The following is a 22,305-nucleotide window of genomic DNA, read 5'->3' as shown; positions in this document are numbered from 1 at the left end:
TTGTATTCTTCTGTGTCAAGGATAATGTTTTATATTTTCTAATCTGGTATGAATAGCTTTAATCTACTAAGGTCTTTGTATGAGCTAGTTTAGGATGAATGTATTTTGCTTGCTATATGAGCTTTAGTGTGTTATGAATCAGTTCTTTAAACCAATTTAAAAATAGAAACTTCCAGTGACATTGTGCATATAGAAAATGCAGAAGAATCCAGTGATAAGTTATTAAAATAGTTAAATGAATTTAATACAATTTCTAAATTTGAGATGTTTATAAAAATACTTTTGTATACAAATAATTACTTAGAAAATATAATTTGCAAATATCTACCAATCAAAAATGTCATTCATATAGATCTACCTAGGTTACCCTAAATCTTGCTTGAAAACTCTGACGCATGTTTAAGAAAAGACATTCTGTATTCATGGATATGAAGTATTATTTCTCCATAAGTTCACCTGTGAATTCAGTACAGTCTCAATCAAAACATCTGAAATTTGGTTTTTGTGTTTTTGAACACATGCATTCAACCATATTTGGACCAGTAAGTCATCCCATTATCTTTAAGGTTATACATTCATTTCAAATGTGGCTATTTAATTTGTTTTCATGACTCCAAAGGGAAGTTAACAGTAAGATCCTGCGTCAAATGGATTATGAATCAGTGTCAAAACAAAAGTGCCATGAGTGCCAATCCCAGGAAGAATATGAAATTTACTTAAAGGAGTGTTCTGGAGATCGGTAAGGATGTATGTAGGAAATTCAGAACAGTTTGAACATGTTGTTTTTATTGATGTATAGCATCTTAATACAGAACCTTAAATACAGAAAAGAATAGGCAATTGTGGAATACTATTGGAAGTTAAACTTCTAACTTGCTTTTTCTTCATTTTCTCACAGACCGAACTCGTAGAACTAAATTAAAATAATATGTAAATTTCTTTTTTTTTTCTAAGAGATTTAATAGATGTTATAGAGAAAACTGGGAAAACACTTTGATTCCTTTAGAAAACATAGAGCATCAGAATTATGTGACCAACAGTAGAGAGTTGCCTGGAACAGAGTCTTGGCATGTGCCAAGTCCTATTCTGCATACACTGCTTAGGAGATCAGAATTATCCCAAGTATGGGTTTTCAAGACAACTTTGAGTGTTCTGGATGGAACCACATGGACACTTTTAAAGTGCACACGTTAGGCAGTTAAAGACTATGGCATGACCACATGCTGACTGCCTTACTTCTTCTGGAGTTGATAAAGTGGTGTTGGAAGGATTTATGTGGAAGGAGGATGTAGCTGAGCCACTGTTGGAAATGTCAGGTGATATGTGAAGACTCTAACCATCCTGCAAGGGCATAACCAGCAATTTCAAGCTTGGCTACTGGGGACCTGTTACTACCCTAGGTCAAAGGAACTGTCAAGCAAAAAAAAAAAAAAAAAGGTTTTTTAAAGATGTTTTAATTTTATTTTTATTGGACAGTCAGATACACAGAGAGGAGGAGAGACAGAGGAAGATCTGTCCAATGATTCACTCCCCAAGTGACTGCAACAGCTGGAGCTGAGCCAGTCTGAAGCCAGAAGCCCAGAGCCTCTTTTGGGTCTCCCACATGGGTGCAAAGTTCCAAGGTTTGGGCCATCCTTGACTGCTTTCCCAGACCACAAGCAGGGAGCTGGATGGGAAGTGGGGCCACTAGGATTAGAACCAGTTCCCATATGGGATCTCGGCACGTGTGAGGCAAGGACTTCAACTGCCAACAGCCATCTTGCTAACCTTGCTCTGCCAGCCTGCATTCCTTCCGCTGAGGCAGGAGAGAACTTTGATTCTTGACAGAAATGGAGCAGATTGTGTGAACTTTGGAAGCAAGGATAGCTGGCAGTATCTGAGTACCATGCTGTCCAAAACGGAAGGTGACTGACTGACTCACTAGAATCTGGGAGAAGGTCAGAGAATCCATTCTTAACAATTCTTACCAGCAGTTCATAAGTGCATCTGTTATCAGAATATCTAATTCCATTAGGACCCATGGAGATAAGAAATCAGAAAGGCACCTCGGGTCTCCTAAAATTACCTGATAGTGAAGTCACCTCCGGGTAATTGTGCCTGCTGGATTTCCTGATTTGCACACCAGATGTTCAGAATCCCCCATGAGGGGGCCTAAGGAATTGTACTTGCCATCAGACAAGGCTAGGAAGTGAACCACAGTCCACGTGACACTGATGTGTATCAGAATTTCCTGAATCTATTGCTTTTTTCCATTTCCTGGTTCAACCCTTTATCTAGTGGAGCATAAAAGCCTTTGTAAATGTGCATTCCAAATATAATCTCCCAAAGAAGAGGGAGAGTATTATTCTTAGAACTGTAGCTATGAACTGCACAGAATCTGTTCTCTAGGAGTTAACATCACATTAGTATGAGAATTGGAAAGAACTGTTTTGTGGTTATGTATTTGCAGTGACCCTGAGACTTCAATTTATTAATGAATCCCTTTTTAAAATAATGATCAAGAAAATAGCTAAACAAACAATGTGTAAGAACTCCATACAGAAAAATCAAACAAGTAATCTGAAAACTGACAAAAAAAAATAGGATTGAAAGCATGAAAGCTTTTAAAAAATGAATTTGAAAAAGAGTCTTGCTAAAACAGATGGCCTGACTATGACTCTAGATGTTCTGATCTTTTCATAGATGCGGACTGGACTCCCAGCAGTATGTACTTCTCCAGTGATCCAGGCAGGTGCAGTTGCCAGTTACTGGCCTGATGTGGGGTGGTACTGCCCAGGGAGACCCAGCTGTTCCCAGGTGTGGAGGCCCTGCCTTTGGCATTGAGAGAGATAAGACATGAATACACTGCTGAGTAATTTCCCCCCTCCCCACTAAATTGCTCTTTCTGCTTACACACCAAATATAGCTTTCTAATGAGCATGATGGCTGGGGAATGTGAGGTCTGGTTCAGCCTGCATTCAAGCTCTGCTGGCTGCTTTTTCCTTTGCTGAAGCAGTTGAGTCAGTTAGTATAGCAGTTTCCCGAGTGACCAGACAAGCAAGTTTGGGATGTATCCTGATGTACTAATCTATACAAAACTTTTAAGTAGCAATTGATAACTCACCAACTTTTTTTCAAAAGATCACTTTTATTGGAAAGTCAGATATACAGAGAGGAGGAGAGACAGAACTTCCATCCGATGATTCACTCCACAAGCGGCTGCACCAGCTGGAGCTGTGCCAATCCAAAGCCAGGAGCTAGAAAATTCTTCTGGGTCTCCCACATGGGTACAGGGTCCCAAGGCCTTTGATTGTCCTCAACTGCTTTTCCAGGCCACAAGCAGGGAGCTGGATGAGAAGCAAGGCCGTTGGGATTAGAACTGGCACCCATATGGGATCCTGGCACATGCGAGGTAAGAACTTCAGCCACTAGGCTAACACACTGGGCCCTGATTACTCATTGTTTACTCATTATTACTCATTATTATTACTCAACTTCTTATTTACTGCTTTTGCTTCAGTTGAGATATTGGCATGTCTGTTGATTCAGCCATGTTATGTGTACGCATGTCCACCTTCCGTCTGAGCAGTCTTGCAAATCTCAGGCTTCCTGGTGCTTTTCTGAACTTTACTGTTGTTAGAAGAGGTGTACAGGGTCTGAACTTCCCACCATCTTCCTGGCCATTCCTTGGTGCTTTGCTACTCACTCCTTGTGTCTCCAGAGGGAATTAGATGTCTACGGTTAGAAACCAGCTCCTAAGATGAGCATTCTCTCATTCTCATTTAGATCCATGAATCATACACTGCAGTTGATTGCAGAGTCTAAATGCGCATGTGGCAAAATGCAGGTTGCACGATCCTGACCCTGGAGATTTGGATTTGGTTGTCCAGTATAGGTTCAAGAGCTCCATGTTCAATGCACATCCTGCTCCAGGCCTTAGTTCTTACACAGATGGTCTTCAGCCTTGGCTCACACATGGGGGTTGGTTGGTTGTTGAGTCTGTGGAAGAATGTAAGTGAATAGATGTGGGTTGGCAACCAGGAAAGAGGATCCCATGTTCCTTTCACCTTGTAATGCAGGTGCTTTCCTTGAAGAGGCAGTTAAAGGCATCTGAAATGTTACCCCTGACATGAGCCATAACATCCTTGTCTCAATTTGTCTCTTTAGAAACAGCTAAAGTTCTGCAATCAGTAATTTAGGAAATAGAACATGGTTTAGAAGTCAGCAGACCTGGATTGACTGCCATAACATTCCCAATCACAAGTTTGGGTACTTCTGATGATTATACATTACCCCCTTTTTCCTAGAAACACAAAAACTCAAAAAGTTTTTTTCCTGGGGCCTAGATTGCCCTCTGCTGGTCAGATGAAGTTAATTAATTAATAATATGGCAAACTTTCTGATGATTTATAAACACCCAGGATGTAAATACGCCTATTCCTGCACACATGCTGTTGAAGCTACTGATGCTGTAACCTGTGAGTCTCATTTTTCAGATTGGCATTGTTCAAAGAAGGGGATAACGTTCCTGCTTTTTTTTTTGTAACAAAAGCAAACTTGTTCATCAGTTGCCATATTTACTCAGTTAAAAACCTATGGCTTCGTGGGTATAATACAGAAGCTGGCCAAACCCTTCAGACTGCGTGATGCCTTGCAGTGTCATGGCCTCACCCACATTGTCTGGGATTAGGCGGAGCAAGATGACTGTGTTACAGTATTTCAATGGTGCATAGCAACTTGAAAGAAATGCCATCTCCAGAGACAGTAACAGAAGTTACGGTACGCACAGTACTCACAATGCCTACATCTAGTTGAGGTATGATTTCCATATGATAAAATGTACCCACCGAAATTGCAGTCTTGATTTTCTGTTAATTCATAGAATTGTGAAACTGTCACAGAATTTTAACTGAAGCCTTCCCACCACCACAGAACCATGTGCCCATGCACAGCCAATCCCAGCTTCCACCCTGTCTCTAGGCAGCCATTCACGTGCGAACATAGTGTATTTGTTTTTTAAGATAGATGTACTTGCAAGAATGAAGGAGACAAAAATCCGAGTCCTGAGGCCACATCTCCTGCCTCACGTGTGCAGTATCAGGGAGCTATTGGAAGTGGAGGTGGAACATGACCCCAAGCACTCTGGTATGGGATGCGGTTGTTTCAAGCAGGCACAATATACACCAGTGTACCATCATAATGTTCTGAAGTACAGAAAGGAGCAGTTCTAGTTAGATCTGAAAAGGGTTTGTTGTTAAATAATATTAGCATAATTAGCTATCCATCCAGTGCAAGCTCACCTTCATAACTCTCACCTTGTGCTTAACACTACGCAAGGTAGCAGAATCATCTCTGTCTCTTTAATAGAGTCTGTTATGGCCAAGCTTCAAGGAGCTAACCCCAAAACACACCAAGACTGGCTCTATGTGCGGAAGATGAAAGATGCAACACCCCATGCTTTGTTTCTCCACTTCAACTTTTTTTATTCGTCATAGCCGTCCTTACTCCACCACTTTGCAGATCTACTCTCAGGTGTCTTCTCCCATTCTTTCCAGTTCACGCTCTTCCTGTAGAGGATATGACCCCTCTTCCAGACCAGGGATTGTATTTCTCTGTCTCAGGTATACTTTACCTTGGCACTTGATCAGCCTAGAGGCAGCAGGGACAGAGCCTGCGAAGTGCCAGCCTTAGGTTTTCCAACCAAAGGGAGAGTGCTCTCATATAGTTGAGTGGTGACGAGGGTGGATTGGAGCTCTGCCCAGACAATGCCATCACAGTTTTCTGGGCCCACTCCTCCTGGCTTGGACATGAAGTAATTGCTGGGACTGTGCTTTCTATTTTCTTTGTAAATGTGCTGCTTTGAGAGATTCTGAGCCTGATTCCTATCATCTACCCTACAGCTATGCAGGATGTTAGTCTGCTAAGCTCTCTCCTGAAGCTCTCCATTTTCCTTTTTAGGTTGGCTGACTCATAGCCATCATCTTATTTTTTTTTTTTAAAGATACTCAACAGTTATCCACAATTCCTGTAGTTACCATTGCCCTGTACTGTTCAAGCGCTGTGCTTACTCCTCACTATCCACTTTTACCTAAACTTGAGCCCCGCCGGTTAAACTAAATAATTGTTTTGGTTCTGTGCCCTTCAATGACCACCATAAATTATTGTCACCTGACTGGAGGGTAATTTGCTTCAAAATCCCATTCTAAATCATTATGTTATAGTGTCATTTCTGGTTACTGACAGCGTGAGGCAAGGGCTTACAAGTGGGTAGCTTTGTTTTGGTTTTCAAACTGGCACATAGAGTCAGAAATAGCCAATACAGGATATATTATTGAGGTGTCTGATTATTGAGATTTCTGATTTGGCAACTAATGTTTGACCCCACAGCAGTATACTAAGGACTAACTTGAAGGAAGAAATCAAGGTGAATTTATCTATTGACTCCCATTGCCATGCTTCTGTGCTTTGTTTGGCTGAGGACAAGTGGATTTTCAGCATGTGAAGTAGACACCCCTAGCCCAAGGGTAGACAAGCTGGTCCAAGTGGATGCTGCTGCTTTGGCTGGAAAAAGGAGCAGAGCCAGCATATGTAAATACTATTAGTACCATCATCATTTGTAGTACTCCTAATATTTAAAGATTTTATTTACTTGAGAGAGAGAATAAATATTCCACCCATCAGTTCACTCCCTGCACAGTGGCAATGAGCAGGGTTAGGTGAGGCCAAAGCAAGGAGCTAGAAGCTTCATCCAGATGTCTTACATGATAACAGGGTTCTAAACAATTGATCCATTTTCTGCTCTTCTCAAGTGCATCGGCAGGGAGCTATATCAGAAGTGGAGCATCCTGGAAAAGAACCAGTGCCCATATGGGATGCAGGTGTCATGGGTAGAGGCTTTCCCAGCTATGCCACAATGCTAAGATAGTTTCAAAGTGATGTGCACTGTATACCATATCCCACACCGTGCAGCTTCTATTCAGTGCATTTCTGCCCTTCTTTCCCCAGCTTATGTAACTCTTGCAAGAATAATCCTCCATCACATCATGGGAAGTACCTGACTTGGAGGAAAGGTATTCTTTCTGGCATCTCCTGAGCTCCTGAACAGGCTCACTGTTGTAGTTATTGAGGATTAAGTGAGTTATTATATGTGAAGTATTTTAAATAGTTCAAGATACAGAAGCAGCACACCACATGATTGAGTAAGCTTAAACCAAACCGAGACTCCTAGATCAGGCCCTAGAATCTGTTCTTTCTTGCTGTAAAATCTGCCACTGTAAAACATTTCTGAAATGGTAATTTAAATCAATGTAGAGGTGTATGTGTTTTTACAAATACTGTTTATGTACCTCTTCTCAGAAAATGTAAAACCGTGGCTTTGTGGCTATGATTATTTGGAGACTGCAGTGTAGGAGAATCCAAAATCACTCATTGAGAACTCATTTATTACTGAGGCTAGAGAGAAAGCATAAGTTATAATATGGCAAAAGTCAATGGCACTTTAAAGATTGGAGGTGGCAAACTTGGAAGACCAAATAATAGTTCAGTTGTCTCCTGCCACACAGTTCTTTGTTCATCATAGGGAAAATGACTGCTAAAAACTTCATCTCTTCATCATTATAGAAAATGTGTCTCTTCTCTCTAATATCCAAATGTCATAACAGAACTCTGGCCTTTCAGTCTTGTCTTCACTCAGGCCTGTCATGGTCCAACTGCTGTGGTTAAGTGCATGTGGCCTTACGATCCCAGCTTTTCCCATTACCTCCCTTGTGGAGGAAGGTCAAGGTTTCAGTTGGAAAGGCAGCAGCTCTATAAAATTGAAAGGAGAATCTGGACAGGCAGAATCACTGTCCATCCTGCCCATACTCTGTTTCTCTCTTTGTCCTTCAGTCTGGGTCCTCTTGGGTTTCTGGCTCTTGATTGTGTTTTAAATATCATTGGTCCTTAGATATAACGTTTATATTTGACATCAGCACATATATATTTGACACACACATCGTGTGTGACATCAGCATACTTAGGACACAATGTCAGTACCAATTTGTAGAAATGTACTGGGAGAAATGAGTGGTGAGACCTTGAGGACCCTGGGGCAGGAAATAGGACATGAGGATGGCTGAGTAAGTGTTGTTGTAGCTCAGGTCCTGGGAAAGCTGACTTCATGGTTGAATGCGGACATATCATTCCGGGGCCAATAGAAAACACAGGGGAATCTGTAATTTGCTTTTATTTGAAGAGTTGGTATGTCACTCAAGACTCAGTCAAGTTCCTGTCCGTAATTTTTTTTTTCTTTCTTGAATTTTGTTCAGAGTATTAGTACAACCTCAGTGGCCTCAGTGTTGCTTGTTGCAGTCTCATGGTGCTTCATTTGCTTCCAGAATCCTCTGTCTCCATCCAGTTGGCAGGTGAGAAGAACGTTGGGTTTTTAGCAAAAATGTCTGCTGGGTTGTTCTCCCACAAAAAGTGTAACTTTTCATCATTTCTTTTTGTGACTTTGGCAGGCATAGGTTCTTTAGATAAGTTCATTCTGCAGGAGCTGCAAATTAAGAATATTCTAAATAGCCATTCATTTATTTGTTAGAATATTTCCTTGTATACTACAATATATCTATAATTTTTTTTCTTTTCATTTCTCTATAGTATATTTTACATAAAGGGACACAACAACATTTGTGGACTATTTTTTGCCTTCCGTTTTTCTTTTTTCAAAACAGTGAGTTAACTGAGCTTTGGCGGTAACCAATAAGTTTTTAATGAATCATGAATGTGTGGATTATATGTACACTAATATATCTCAACCCATTGGCTTCATCCTTACTGAGAGTCAAACTGCTGCTTAGTTTGCCAATGGAGTGCATTCAAATTGAATTCTGAATACTTCTGATATAACTTGGTGAGAATCATAGTGTAGGTTTCTTGCCCAGGAGCTGAAATTGGCCAATTCCTGATTCCTTTTAACAGGAGATAAAGTTTCAGGAGCACAGCCCAGGTATTTAGAGGGTTACATTGTTTACTGAATTAACAATAATGAGAAGATATTCCACTACAGCCTATGTAAGGCAATACACAAGTCCTGACCTCACTCATTCCTTTATCAAGACCTCATGCATCTTCAGAAAAATTGCTGGGAATGTTGGACAGTTTGGTTATGTTTAAATACATCTGTGGAATGCCACCCCAGTTATTTTTGGAAGTCCTTGGGAGCTTCTCAAAGACACAGGCTGTTATCCTCCAGTGGCGCTGAGGCTGAGGTCTGATGAGAAGCCTGTGGGACTGCTGATTATGTGAGAGATGCTAAATGAATGGAGCAATCAAGCCATGCTTTTCTATGTAAGCCTAAAATCGAAGTCACTGGGCCAGATGCTTCAAATTTCAGGGTTTGATTTGTGTGAGCAAGCTGTTGCTCACATGGGCAGCCCTGCGTAACAGGCCTCAGGAGGACTAGCAGCAAGGACTTGTTTATTTAACATTGGTTAAACATTCAGCCATGCAATGTGGGATGCCAGCTGGTAGGGAAAACTATTACACAGGCTAAAACACTGCGTAGTCCAATGTGCGTGGTCTTTGAGTAGGTGAGCAATCCACACAGCTAAATGATAAACTCAGCGTGCTTACCTGAGTTGAGCTGGGTGTTGGTGGCAGTGTTCAGCTTCACTGTGTTCTCATAGAGCCAGTGCAATTATTTCCACCATGAGGAGGCCTGGAATGCACCTTCCCTCTAGGCAGGCTCCCCTTCACTGGACATTGCTGGACAATGTTCAAAATGCATAAAGAGCAAGATTTCTCTTCATAAATAAATACAACTTCCTCTTTCTCTTAAAAATATGGCATTCTATGTATTTTATGATGTGAGGTCTAGAATCTTACCTGGGTGAGTTCTAGGCCATGCTGTCATTGTCTGTTTCAATGCATAAATACTTTGGAATGTTTTTAAAAATGTATTATTTATTTGAACAGTAGAGAAGGAAAGAGAGATATAGGAACAATCTTCTATCTTGTTTACTCTCCGGCTGACAAGAGCTGGGAGTGAGCCAGGTCTTCCCAAGCCCTTGGGCCCTCATGCCCTGCCTTCCAGAACTAGTAGTTAACTAGAGAACTAGATGGGAAGCCCAGCCAGTGGGTCTCAGCCCAGCACTGTGATATGGGATGCTGGTATCACAAGGGGCGGATTAATCTATGGGCCATAGCAGTTCCCTTGAGTGATCCTTGTCCACGCGTCTGAAGACATCGTTGATGTTGGTTTCCAATACTGATTAACTTACTGCTCTTCCACAGACTGCTAGTGAAGCCTTCAGAAGGAACATCTGGATCCATGGAGCTGACTCGCCATGGCTCTTCTGTGTGTTGTAGTGTTTGCTTGCATCTGAGACCAGATAAGACAAGGGATTTTGAGGAGATGACAGCCAAAGCCGGAGATAATGATACTTTATCATTCTCCAGCTCATATTAAAATCACTGGAATCTTTAGTGCTGCCATTTCTGTGCGTCACTGCCAACAGCACAAGAAAGCTTATCCCTTTGGTCCCTGATATTTTGCTTGAGAAGGTTGTTTCCATGACATTCTCAATGTGTGTATGTGTGTTGGGGTGAGAGTTGTCACAGAGCTTTGCTTCATCTTCACTTCAGCTCTTTTCATCTGCTCTGAGGGAGAGAAGCAGCTTATTTATGCCAAATAAATAATAAGACCAAGGCCCCCGTTTGTAGGAGTGGAGTGGATTCCTACACATTAGGAAGCAGTTGTAGGTGGAGGGGGAATTCTGATCTTTATGAAGACTTACTGGAAGTCCTGTAGGGCATGCTGGGCTTTGTCCATGCGATAATGCTGACTTCCCAGGCACACAGCCTCCCAGTATCTAACAGAGGCGAGTGAGCCCTGTGGGAGTGAAGAACGAGCATAACGATGGTAGCCACTATGATCAACAACTGGACCGCATCCCCAGATGATCAACAAAGTGCTAGAACCCTTGTTTTCATTCCCGTGGAGGGAAGAGGCCTGGTGTTAACTGCGAGTGAGTTTTCTACCAAAGCAATAGATTTAAGCTGTTTCCTAAGAACTACGATCTGAGCTTGTTTGCAAGCCTACACCACTCATTTGAAACCTCAGCCATCTGGCCACATTAGGTACCTCCTGTCTCCTTGTCTGGACTGTGTCTTTGCCATGGGAGCCACTTTATTCTATTTGTTCTCTTGCTTCACTGCTTTGTAGTCTTACATGGCTCTTCTTCGTATCTGCTCGTGATGTTATTTAGCATGTAACCTTTACCCTTACACTATGGTCTGCCTCTCTATACAGCTATGGAATCCTGTACTCTGTGTAGTCTCCTTTACTATTTTGGTACTCTATATGCAGGTATAGATGTGTAGTATACTCTGTATAGAGTGACCAGATTTACTTTTGAGACTTCAGTTACCAGGGACATATCGATATGTTGGAAATCATTAAGTACAGATTTTGTGAAATTCATAATAAAATTCCCCATTGGCTGCATCCACTTGGATTCTCAAACCTGCTGTGTCCCAAACAAAATCCATCATTCCCATTCCATCTCTGAGCTGCTCCTTTTCCTAAATTCTACACATCAAGAGGTGACTCATCAGGCTTCCTTGTTGCCTAAACTTCAAAATTAAAAATTTGTTATCTCATCTTCTAGAGATGAATGACCAAATCCTGTCCATGTCACTTTCCAGTTTTCTTTTTATATTTCTTCTGTCTTGTTCTGAGAGTTCAGAGGTCAGGACCTAACCTCTGCCCCCTTCTCCTTATCCCTGCTTACAGTGGGGGTATCCTGCTGCTTTTCTTGTCTCTGTTCTCACCCTTCAAAGGTTATTCAGCTTCATCAAATGGACTTTTCGGCAATGCAAATTTTATTGTATTGCAGCATTTCTTGGACCTACTGCGTCCATATGTCGTAGACCAGGAGCGAATCTGTCCGTCTTTATGCTGCGGCTACAGATGGCTGAATGCCTCGTGAGAATCACTGGACACATGAGATGTGTTTATTCTCTCATAAAGAGGTGTCCTGGGATAGGCTGTCCGGAGGTGCTTCCGCCACTCTGTTGGAGATGACGGTCCTCGCAGCGTTGACGACGTTCCTCCTTGGAGTCATCAGATGGCTGCAACTGTGCCAAGGATAACAACTCACACCAGCAGACAGGAGGTAGTGGACTCTCTTTGGGAGTATGTTTTCGTTTTGTTTTGCTTTATTTTGTTTTTTAGCAAGGAGGAGATTCTATTGCAGCAACCCCTCAAACAAAGGTATCTTTGCATCTCATTGACCAGGACTGGGTCACATGGCCAAGAAAATCAGTCTGCTACTTTCAAATGCGAAGAGGAAAGAAGATAAGGAAGACAAAGCAGGGCATGGTTCATGTGTGGGCAAGCAGGTGTAATTGTCACAACTTTCAGCTCCTGAAATCTCGAATCATATTCTCTCTCACTCCCACACCTCTGCATCTGAGGATTCGCAACTCCCCAGGGACTCAGGACTCCCTTCACCTGGCCAACTGCCAGCCCCCTTTCACACCTCAGCCCAGGCAGGCCCCACGCGCCCCAACCAGGGCAAAGGCTTTGCCTGTCCTTGGTTCTAGCCCTTTGTCTATCCGAGTTTCTGTCCCTCATACTCATACTAAAGCCAATTGAAAACTGAGGCTGAATCATTATCCCTATTACAGTCGCAGTTTTCTTTGAAGGGACTGACATATTTTTAAGTAATCCTTTTAATGGATTTGAATACAAAGCTGCTTCCTGCTGGTGACCTTTCTGCCCTAATTTTGTTATCTACTAATGGCCAGTAGAGGGCACTCTAACCTTTAGTTACAGTGCTTTTAGATTTAGTTTGGTTCCTGCAGCATTAAACCTGCTTTTATTTTTATTTGAAAACAAAGCAAAAGAAACTAAAAACACTTATATATATTTTTTTAGTTACTTAATACAAGTCTGAAATTTTGCACTAGTTCTTTTTTTTTTTTAAGATTTATTTTTATTATTATTTATTGGAAAGGCGGATATACAGAGAGGAGAGGCAGAGAGGAAGATCTTCCGTCTGATGATTCACTCCCCAAGTGAGCGCAACGGGCCGATACTATGCCGATCCGAAGCCAGGAGCCTCTTCCGGGTCTCCCACGCGGGTGCAGGTTCCCCAAGCTTTGGGCTGTCCTCGACTGCTTTCCCAGGCCACAGGCAGGGAGCTGGAAGGGAAGCGGGGCTGCCGGGATTAGAACTGGTGCCCATATGGGATCCCGGGCGTGCAAGGCGAGGACCTTTAACCACTTGCGCCACCGCGCCGGGCCCTGCACTAGTTCTTTAAAATAAGGCTTCATATAGTGCGTCCATTGAACATACTGAGGTCATTCAGAGTTACGGAATACCTTCACTGTATCTTCTGAAATGTATTGCCAAAGAGACACACACTTTACATTCTCTCCCTCAGGCAGAGTTGGCACAGCAGTTGAGGACCCAGGAGCACAATGTGGTGTCTTGAAAATGTGCTGGTTTGTCATCTGTTCCCGAACCTGTTGCATTCCCTCACTTTGTGGGATTTCAGTGGGCCAGGTGGGCTGCTGTGAGAGCAAAGGTGAGTGCAGTTTCAGGAATGGAGGAGGAATGGGTCTGGGTTTGGAGATGAGGATAGAGTATCAATCATTATTTCATGCATTTAATATATGTCGGCCTACTATGTGCTTGGGGTTATTGGGGAACTGAGAACTAGTAAAGGACACAGACGGAGTCCTGTGCTTCGTGGAGTTTATGCTCCAGAGAGGGTCATGGGTGGTTGATTAAGGAAATGTTTAATACAATATCGGTAATACTATGGGGGGAATGGGGTGAAGGACTAAGGTAGAGGGTGCTTCAAAGGCATATACTACCGAGGGTCAGCAAGTGCAAAAACTCCAGAGCAATAAAGCTATGTTAGGGTTTTCCACTAGGCTAGAGGATCTGGAGTAGTATGGTGGGCTGAGAGGACTGAAGGGTGAGGTTAGAGGAATGGTGAGGGCCTCACAGGTCTTGCTAAGGTGTGGGTATTTCCATCCCAGCGTGGGAAGCCACAGGAGGACTTGAGCAGGGTCAGATCTATACAGCCTGAGTAGCTGAGGGAGAGTTGTTCATCGGGAAAGCAGACAGGCCAGCCACGAGGCTACAGCAGCGTCCACACGGCTAATGAAAGTAGGCTACCCTTGACTCTAGCCATTTAACCCAAGAACCAGCTTTGTCACCTCTGAGCAGGTGCTGTGAGTCCTCAAGGTCGCGGTTGCATTACGTAAGACCACTGCGACAGTCCTGATGATAGTGGCTTTGGGTACTTTCCACCAACACAAGTTTGTGGGCTGTCTCAAGATGCACTTGCAAAGCTTAGCAGAGCAGTGTCCCCAGGCTCGGAACCGAGCCAAGAGAGGGAAAAATACAATCACTTCTCTTTTTTTCTTTGTTATTTATTTTTTTAAATATTTTATGACAGTTTCATAGGCTCTGGAATTTCTCCAGCCCCTCCCCAAATCCATCCTCCCCCCCCCCAGCCGTATTGAATTCCTCCATATTGTTACAGTTATACAGTTCATAACCAGTCATGATGCCTTCATTGCTGGCATGGACCATGCGGAGAGTCCAGCATCTTATTGTCCAGATAAATTCAGCAGTTTCATTGGGAGACCATCCTTGGTCTAAAAGTAGAGCTGGCAGAACATCATCCCCTCCAATGAAAAGCCACTGCACAACTTCAACAATAGGAAGAAACATGGAAATTTACAACATCATAAAGTTACTTAACATGTTATTGAGCAACCAATATGTTAGAGAATGCAAGTTCTTAACCACATCCTGTGACTACTTCCTTGATATCAATATATACACAACCAGCTGGTATAAATCTTAAAATGGTTATAGGGTACTATTCAGCTGTCTTGTGTCTATTTTCATTTTTATATTTAGCAGCTTATAGTATTCAAATGAGATTTTTACTGAAAAGGTGCTCATGTTCACTATGTTCACTATGCTATGAGGTAAATAAATAAAAAAAAAACTGTAGTGAAGTTTCACCTGAATGCCATCATCATCCCAAAACAAAGAGGAAATAAAACTGCAATGACTTCTGGTAAGGATGTGGGGGAAAAGGTACCTTTAATTTGCTGTTGGTAGGAATATAAACTACTGTAGCCATTATGGAAGACAATATGGAAATCTGAAAATAGATCTACCATATGACCCAGCCATTCCACTCCTGGGAATGTATGCAATGGAAATTAAATCAGCATTTGAAAGAATTCTCTGTACACACATGTTTATAGCAGCTTAACACACAATAGTTAAGATATGGAATCAACCTAGATGCCCATCAACTGATGATTAGATAAGAACTTTTGTTAACACACACATATGTGTGTATATATTTATATGTATATATATATGAAACCACAAAAATGAAATCCTGTATATAGCAAAATGTATGAAATTAGATATTATGCTTAGTGAAGTAAGCTAATCACCAACAAATTAATAGCATATGTTTCCCCTGATTTTTGCTAGTGATATACATAACACAAAATAATGTATATGAATGAAATGAACATTTTTAAGACTTGATTGTTGTTTATAGCTCTTGTCTGTACTCTTGAGGAATAGCAAATTTTCTACTTACTGTTTGCTGAATTCTGTGCTTAGTGGAAGGTGAAGCTGGTGACCATGAAGGAAGTTGAAAATATATCTTGAAAAAAATGAATGGAAAGGTAAGAAAAGAAGGAAAGCGCGTGGAGGGAGGGGCTGGGATTTATAATTATGCTCTTAAAACTTTATATTATGAAATATGTTGTTTGATCGTTTTTTTTATAAAATAATTAAAAGATGTACATTCCAGCCTTGACATTTACTTTTACTGTTCCTTTTGCCTGGAGTACACTTTCCTCTTCATGGGGAAACCCTTCATGGAGGCCCCAGTGTTCTGCTCTGAAGTCCTTCACTCACCCCAAGTCAGCCTTCTCTGTGGTGCCTTAGCAAGGCCTAAAACCCCGCTGTGATTGACAGAAAGAAACAGGAAGGAAGGAGGGGAGTGCTGACAAGAGGGAAGATAGGGTGGCAAGTATCACTAAGCTCCTAAATTTGCATTGTAAAATGTGTAAACTATGTAAGATTCTAAAAAAGCATTTGGAACATTACAAAGCAGCAAGGAAACCTATATGAAAATTTAGAGCACATTTTTGTATTAACCCAAAACTTCCTATCCAAATATCCATCAAAATATGCACAAATAAAGTGATTTTTTCAAGGTCATAAAAATTGAAAGTAAAAGACAAAGCAAAGCAAAATAAAGCCGGCACACAAGCTACCACTGAAGCCACTGTGTGAAGGGATTTCCGGGAGCCAGGAGCTCCTTAGGGCCTTTTCTGTTTACTTTGCTACGAATTATGTCTTCTATGTGAGAATGTTTGAACTCCAAATTATGTTTCTGTTCTGCAGTTTTTTGGGGGCCTTAGTAATATGTTCACGGGGGTGCTAGATACCACTGAATTGCCCTTTGAAGCAAATACTTTTTGATTTTGTTGGATCTGGTCACTTCCTGATGAATATGAAAGCTCTCCCTGAAGATTCTGTGTAAGAATAAGGAAAAGATAGGGAAAAAATGTCCATTTTGCCAGAACTAGTTTGGAGAATGCTTCACTTTATAAACCAAGTCATGCCTCAGTCACGGAAACAAGCCACATCACTCCTGTGTTCTAGCAAGCGCATTTCTGTCCTTTTCGCATTGATTGTAGACTTAACATGTTTTAGATAATGGAGGAAATTTAATTAAATTACTTGTTATGATATTAGAATTTTAGTGTTAAAAATAGAGCACAGGTAAAATGTCTTCCCTTTGCTCTGAAAGGTTTCAAGGCTTGCTAGGATTTTCTATGTACTCTTCTGGAATATGCAAAGTTACAAATGTAGGGGAATGCCAGGGTTCAGCTTGCTTCTCCTGCTGCTTTAGACTCAGAAAGATGAAACCTCTGGGAACACCTGCTTGGTGTTTCTGCAGAGTGAAGAGGCTGCTCTCCATGTTTCTATGGGAACTGCGTGGCAGGGAAAAAGCGAAGGCCAAGAAAGTGTAAGTGGTTAGGTGATACATTGCTTGATAGAAATCTAGTAAGGTGTCTGATACCTCAGTTAAGACTCTTAGATGATAGGGGGAGATCAAAATTAATACTTCCTTCTGGGCTGGTACCCTGAATTGGCAGATACCGAAAGCCAAAATAGTGTGCTCTATTTCAGGACCAGGACAGAAATTAATTTTTATGTAAAACTAGACAATAGCATTTAAATGGCTTTCCAAACCAACCTCAGGAACGATGGACTGAAATTCTCCAAGACAAGGGATTAAAATACCAGAAGGAGCATATTCCTGTCCGGAAGTCTAGAAGGAAGCCAGAAATATGTGTAAAAGAAAGCCCTCCCTGACTTCTTGAGAATAGGATTATGGTAGAGAAAATGTACAGCAGCTGCCAAAGGAAGACCTTCAACAGGCAAGCAAAGAGAAACATCCTTGGCCCCAGGAGCACCTCTGTGATCACCTGGGGAGGAGGGACACGAGAAGCTGCAGGGGCCATGAAGATGCACGGCTTTTCCTTGGTGCCCAAGAGAAGCCAGAGTTAGATTATTTACATAAGCATTTTCTAAAGATGTATTTATTTTTATTGAAAAGTCAGATACATAGACAGGAGGAGAGACAGGAGGATCTTCCATGTACTCATTGACTTCCCACATGGCCACAGTGGCTGGAGCCGAGCCGATCTGAAGGCAGGAACCAGGAACTTCTTTTGGGTCTCCCATGTGGGTGCAGGGATCCAAGGTTTTGGGTCATCATTTACTGCTTTCACAGGCCACAGGTATGGAGCTGGATGGAAAGTGGGACTGCCAGAACATGAACTGGCGCCCATATGGAATCCTGGCCTGTGCAAGGTGAGGGACTTTAGCCTCCACGCCGAGCCCTATTTATGTAAGCATTAAGGAAGCATAAGAATTGAAAGAAAACACACCTACACACCAAAATCTTTGTAAGTTGTGGTGCCCAGGTCTTATAGCAGACTTGACTTTCCAGGCCAATCCGGTGTGTGCCCGTGTTAGAAGTGGCATCTATGGCTATGATTGCGGTGTTGTATCACATGTCTCACTGGCTGGATTATGAACTTGCTGAAAGATAAAAAGCACCTATCATTCACTTTGGTAAATCTGGAACCTAAGTTAAAACCTGCATTGCTGCTTTATAATCAAATCTTGATGAGTGAGTAAATGAATTTATATATGCATGGGTAGATGAATGCATCAGGACTTGCTTTGCCACTGACGTGGGACTCCACATGTTGCTTTCTGTGGAACGTTTCCTCATTCTCTGAAATTGTTTACAGCCTGCATAACCCCTGCATCTTAAAGATGTAAAATTAACAGTAATTGATTATTTATGTAGGATGGGCAGGAAAGAATCCATGGTTGACAAGGCTCTGTAGTGGGTGTGAGACCAAGACTGCATTTTTGCATTTTGCTTCCAAATATGCCCTATTTGCAGCTCAGCCTCCCACAGCCCTGAGGTTAGATCAAAGCATTGCTCACCTCTAAATCAGCTCCTTCATCCAAGAATTCAAATGAGTTCCAAACATCAGGAATAGGTGGGACAAAAGGAATGTAAAGCAATGCGTGGTCAAAAAACACATGGCTTGTATGGGTGGCTAAAATGAAATTCAGAACGGATTGCACAAATTATCAGTAACTTTTTGTTGACTTGCTTTGTTTTATTATAGCCTTGTTAACATTACCATCATTAAAACATTTGTGAGTACAAATTGGTTTTGAAAACATAACTCCAAAATCTAGGCAAACATGTGAGAGAATGCAAGAAGAGAGCTTTGTGGAGTTCCTTTACACATTCAGACCCAGTCTCCTTGAGACTGGATGCCAGTGGAGAGAACTTTGAAAACGTGTGTTTGTTTGTTTGTTTGTTTTTTCTGATGAAAAGCATGGCGTTTCCTAAGTAAATTGGAGATAACTTACCTTATGGATTGGGTATTGAGAATCCCTGAATGAGGGCTCTGTTGGCCAAAAAATACAACAAGGAGCTCTGTTCTTGTTTCTAGGACTATTGGAAGTTATTTGGCAAGTTTTTCCGATTCCAACATGATGAAGACACCTTATCATATTGTAGTTATTTTAGCATGTACTGGAGTGGAACAACTTTTTTTTTTAAAGATTTATTTGTTTATTGGAAAGTCAGATATACAGAGAGACAAGAGAGACAGAGAGGAAGATCTTCCATCCAATGATTCACTCCCCAAGTGAGTGCAACGGTCGATGCTCTGCCAATCCGAAGCCAGGATCCAGGAATATCTTCCTGGTCTCCCATGCGGGTGCAGGGTCCCAAAGCTTTGGGCCATCCTTGACTGCTTTCTCAGGCCACAAGCAGGGAGCTGGATGGCAAGTGGATCTGCTGGGATTAGAACCGGCGCCCATATGGGATCCCAGTGTGTTCAAGGTGAGGACTTTAGCCACTAGACCACGCTGCCAGGCCCGAACAACTGCTTTTCAGCACATTACGATTAGCCTGCTATTCTAAGCACTTTAAAGTGGTTAGCTTTAAATTATTTAATTATGACTATTAAGAATTCAATGAGTTTTGCTTGTCTCTGTGCATCTGCAAGACACTAAGGGACTTGCTGCTTGAGGAGAGAGATGTGTAAATGATTCAGTGACCCACAAACTTCAGACCACATATGGCCCCTGCCGTGATCCCTGTGGAACCAAGGAAAGACAGAAAAGATTCCAGGTGAGGACCTGCTCTGGCCAAAGCTGGTGTCTGGCTGTGCAGGTGTCATGGACTCAGGCTATCCTTAGAGTGTACCATGTGAAGGGTTAATGCCATAGCTGGTGTGGAGATGTCCTGGGGTCCCTTTCCACAGGTTCATGCTGAGATCTCACATGTCAGAAACTTATCCATATGGAGGAAGGAGGGCTATTTCAAGGAAAAGGATCCCAAGAGAGAAAAAGGGCCAGATGCTAAATGAAACTTTGTGTTCAGGATATCTTCCATTCATCTGAAGAAGAGCACAGACTGAGTACACACTCCCAGACTCCCTCTGGGCTACCAGGATGGGAGTTAACGGAAACAAAATGAAAGCTAAAGCTGCCACTTGAAATAAGGAAACAGAAATGGTGTGTTTTCATATAAGATATTTTCATTAATATATTGTCCCTAGACTCACTTTAAGTGGGAGACATAGTTAATATATAATCCATTATCCATACTTGGTGTTGTATCTATAGCGATTTTATAGACTTTGTTTTATAGAAGCCAAATAATTTCATGGAAACACCCAAATGTTGTTACACAGTTACTGAGTTATGCTAAATACATTCTATGCTTTTGCTACTATACCTAATTACTCAATGGAAACACTTGAGGAACTTTCTGGGTGACTCTATAAATCTACATTTTTCCAAGCCTGTCTGATGGTCAGTAGCGGTTGGGAGCTGCATTGGGTCATGGCATTCTTCCTTTGAAAATAGATGCTTTTAAAAATAGTTAATTGATTAATTAATTAGCATAAAGGGAACAGTTATCATGTGTTTTATATGTTTGCAATTTTAAGAACATAAGGGTACTTCTCACCCTCCCTCTCCTTCCAGTCTTAATTTAATTTTTTGATGACATAATTGAATTTATAGCAACAAGTTTAATCCTTGACTAAATAGAGAATTTAAAAACTAGTAAGTAGAACGAACTATTCCTTGGGCATAGAAACAAGGTCTATTATCAATAATCATCTCAAGCTAACAATTCCACTTATACACATTATTATATTTTCTGTTTGTCAACATGAATCAGAAAAAATATATGTGCCATTTGCCCTGTAGGGTTGATTTATTTCATTGAGCATTATGTTCTCCAGTTGCATCCATTTTACTGTGAAAGACAGATTTTTCTTTTTTATAACTGAGTAATATTTCATTGTGTACCTATACTCCAATTAAATCCTCCAATTCACTGCCTTTCTCCCTGCTTTTTTTGCTAAAGTTCAACCATTTCTTAGTCTCACTTTCTATCCTTTAACTTTGATGGAACTTCCTCTGAACTTGATTAAGCACATATTCTCCTTTCTGAATACATAGGAATTAATCTATTTACCAACTTGTTTGAGTAATCTTCAAAATTGCTTTGAGGAAGTTAAAATCACAACATGAGTATTTTGTTGTGAAATTATGAAATTCATTTGATATTTGTTTTTGAAAGCCTTTAGTTTCCATGAATCTTTCAAAGACATCCCACATTTGTAGTCTTGTTTTGAGCTTTATCAATCTGATTTCTACAGACTTTAAGGAAATCAAGAGATTAATCACAGACAGATGTTCAACATACATTTGCTTTCTAAAATAAAAAAAAATTAAGTCCAGCTATAATATCATAAAGTACTTCAACTTTGAGGTTACTTAGAAATTTGTATATACTTAAGAGAATATACTTATGCAAATATCTAGACCTCATATCATAGTCTACTGTTTTCAATATTTTACCAGTTTTAGTGTAGAAACCTCCACTTTGCATCATTTATCTTCTTCCACTTATCAGTGTCCTAAATTAATAATAAATTAAAAATTATTTACATGTATTGGGAATCACATCAGGAGATATTATTTTCGCCTCAACTGTCACAATTTAGAGAACAAGGAGGAAAAGTGAAGTTTCCTTCACCTACATTCTTGCTGTTTCCAAGGCTCTGTCTTCTTTCTTGATGTTCCAAGATTCCTCCGCTGTATGGTTACTTTCTGTTTAGTGACTCTCCCTTACACAGTCTTTTAAGGTAATTCTCTGTTGACAGATTCCCATGGTTTTCCTTCAGCTGACAGTGTCTTGATTTCCCCTTGGTTTTTGGAAGATATGTTCACTGGATATAATATTCTTTGCTGACAGCAACTTTTTCTTTCAGCACTTAAAATTCTGTGTCACTTCCTTCTGGCTTTCATGGCTTTTACGAGAAGTTTGCTTTGAATTGTTTTCTTGAAATTGGTAAGGTGGTATTTCTTTTTAACCGCTTTCAAGAATTTCTGTTTCCCTTGGGTTTACATAAGATTGACTGTGACGTGCGCTGGCATCATGTTTGATACTCATTAAGTTTTTTTGGACTGGAGAAATTTCCAGTCATTATTCCTTCGAGTACTTTTTTAGTCTCAAAATTTTCTTCTCTCCTTCTGAGACCCAGTGACATGATTATTATATCTTTTGTGAAAGTAGCACATATTCTCCCAGGCCCTCACCATTGTTTTTCTCTGTTGTTCAGATGGGTAAGTTCGCTGTTGTATCTTCAACCTCACTAATT

Source organism: Ochotona curzoniae, unplaced genomic scaffold (assembly GCF_017591425.1).
Source record: "Ochotona curzoniae isolate NIBS_2020 unplaced genomic scaffold, NIBS_Ocur_1.0 scaffold_3208, whole genome shotgun sequence".
Taxonomy (NCBI): Eukaryota; Metazoa; Chordata; class Mammalia; order Lagomorpha; family Ochotonidae; genus Ochotona; species Ochotona curzoniae.
The sequence above is the reverse complement of the archived record's forward strand: the minus strand, read 5'-3'. Positions refer to the sequence as shown.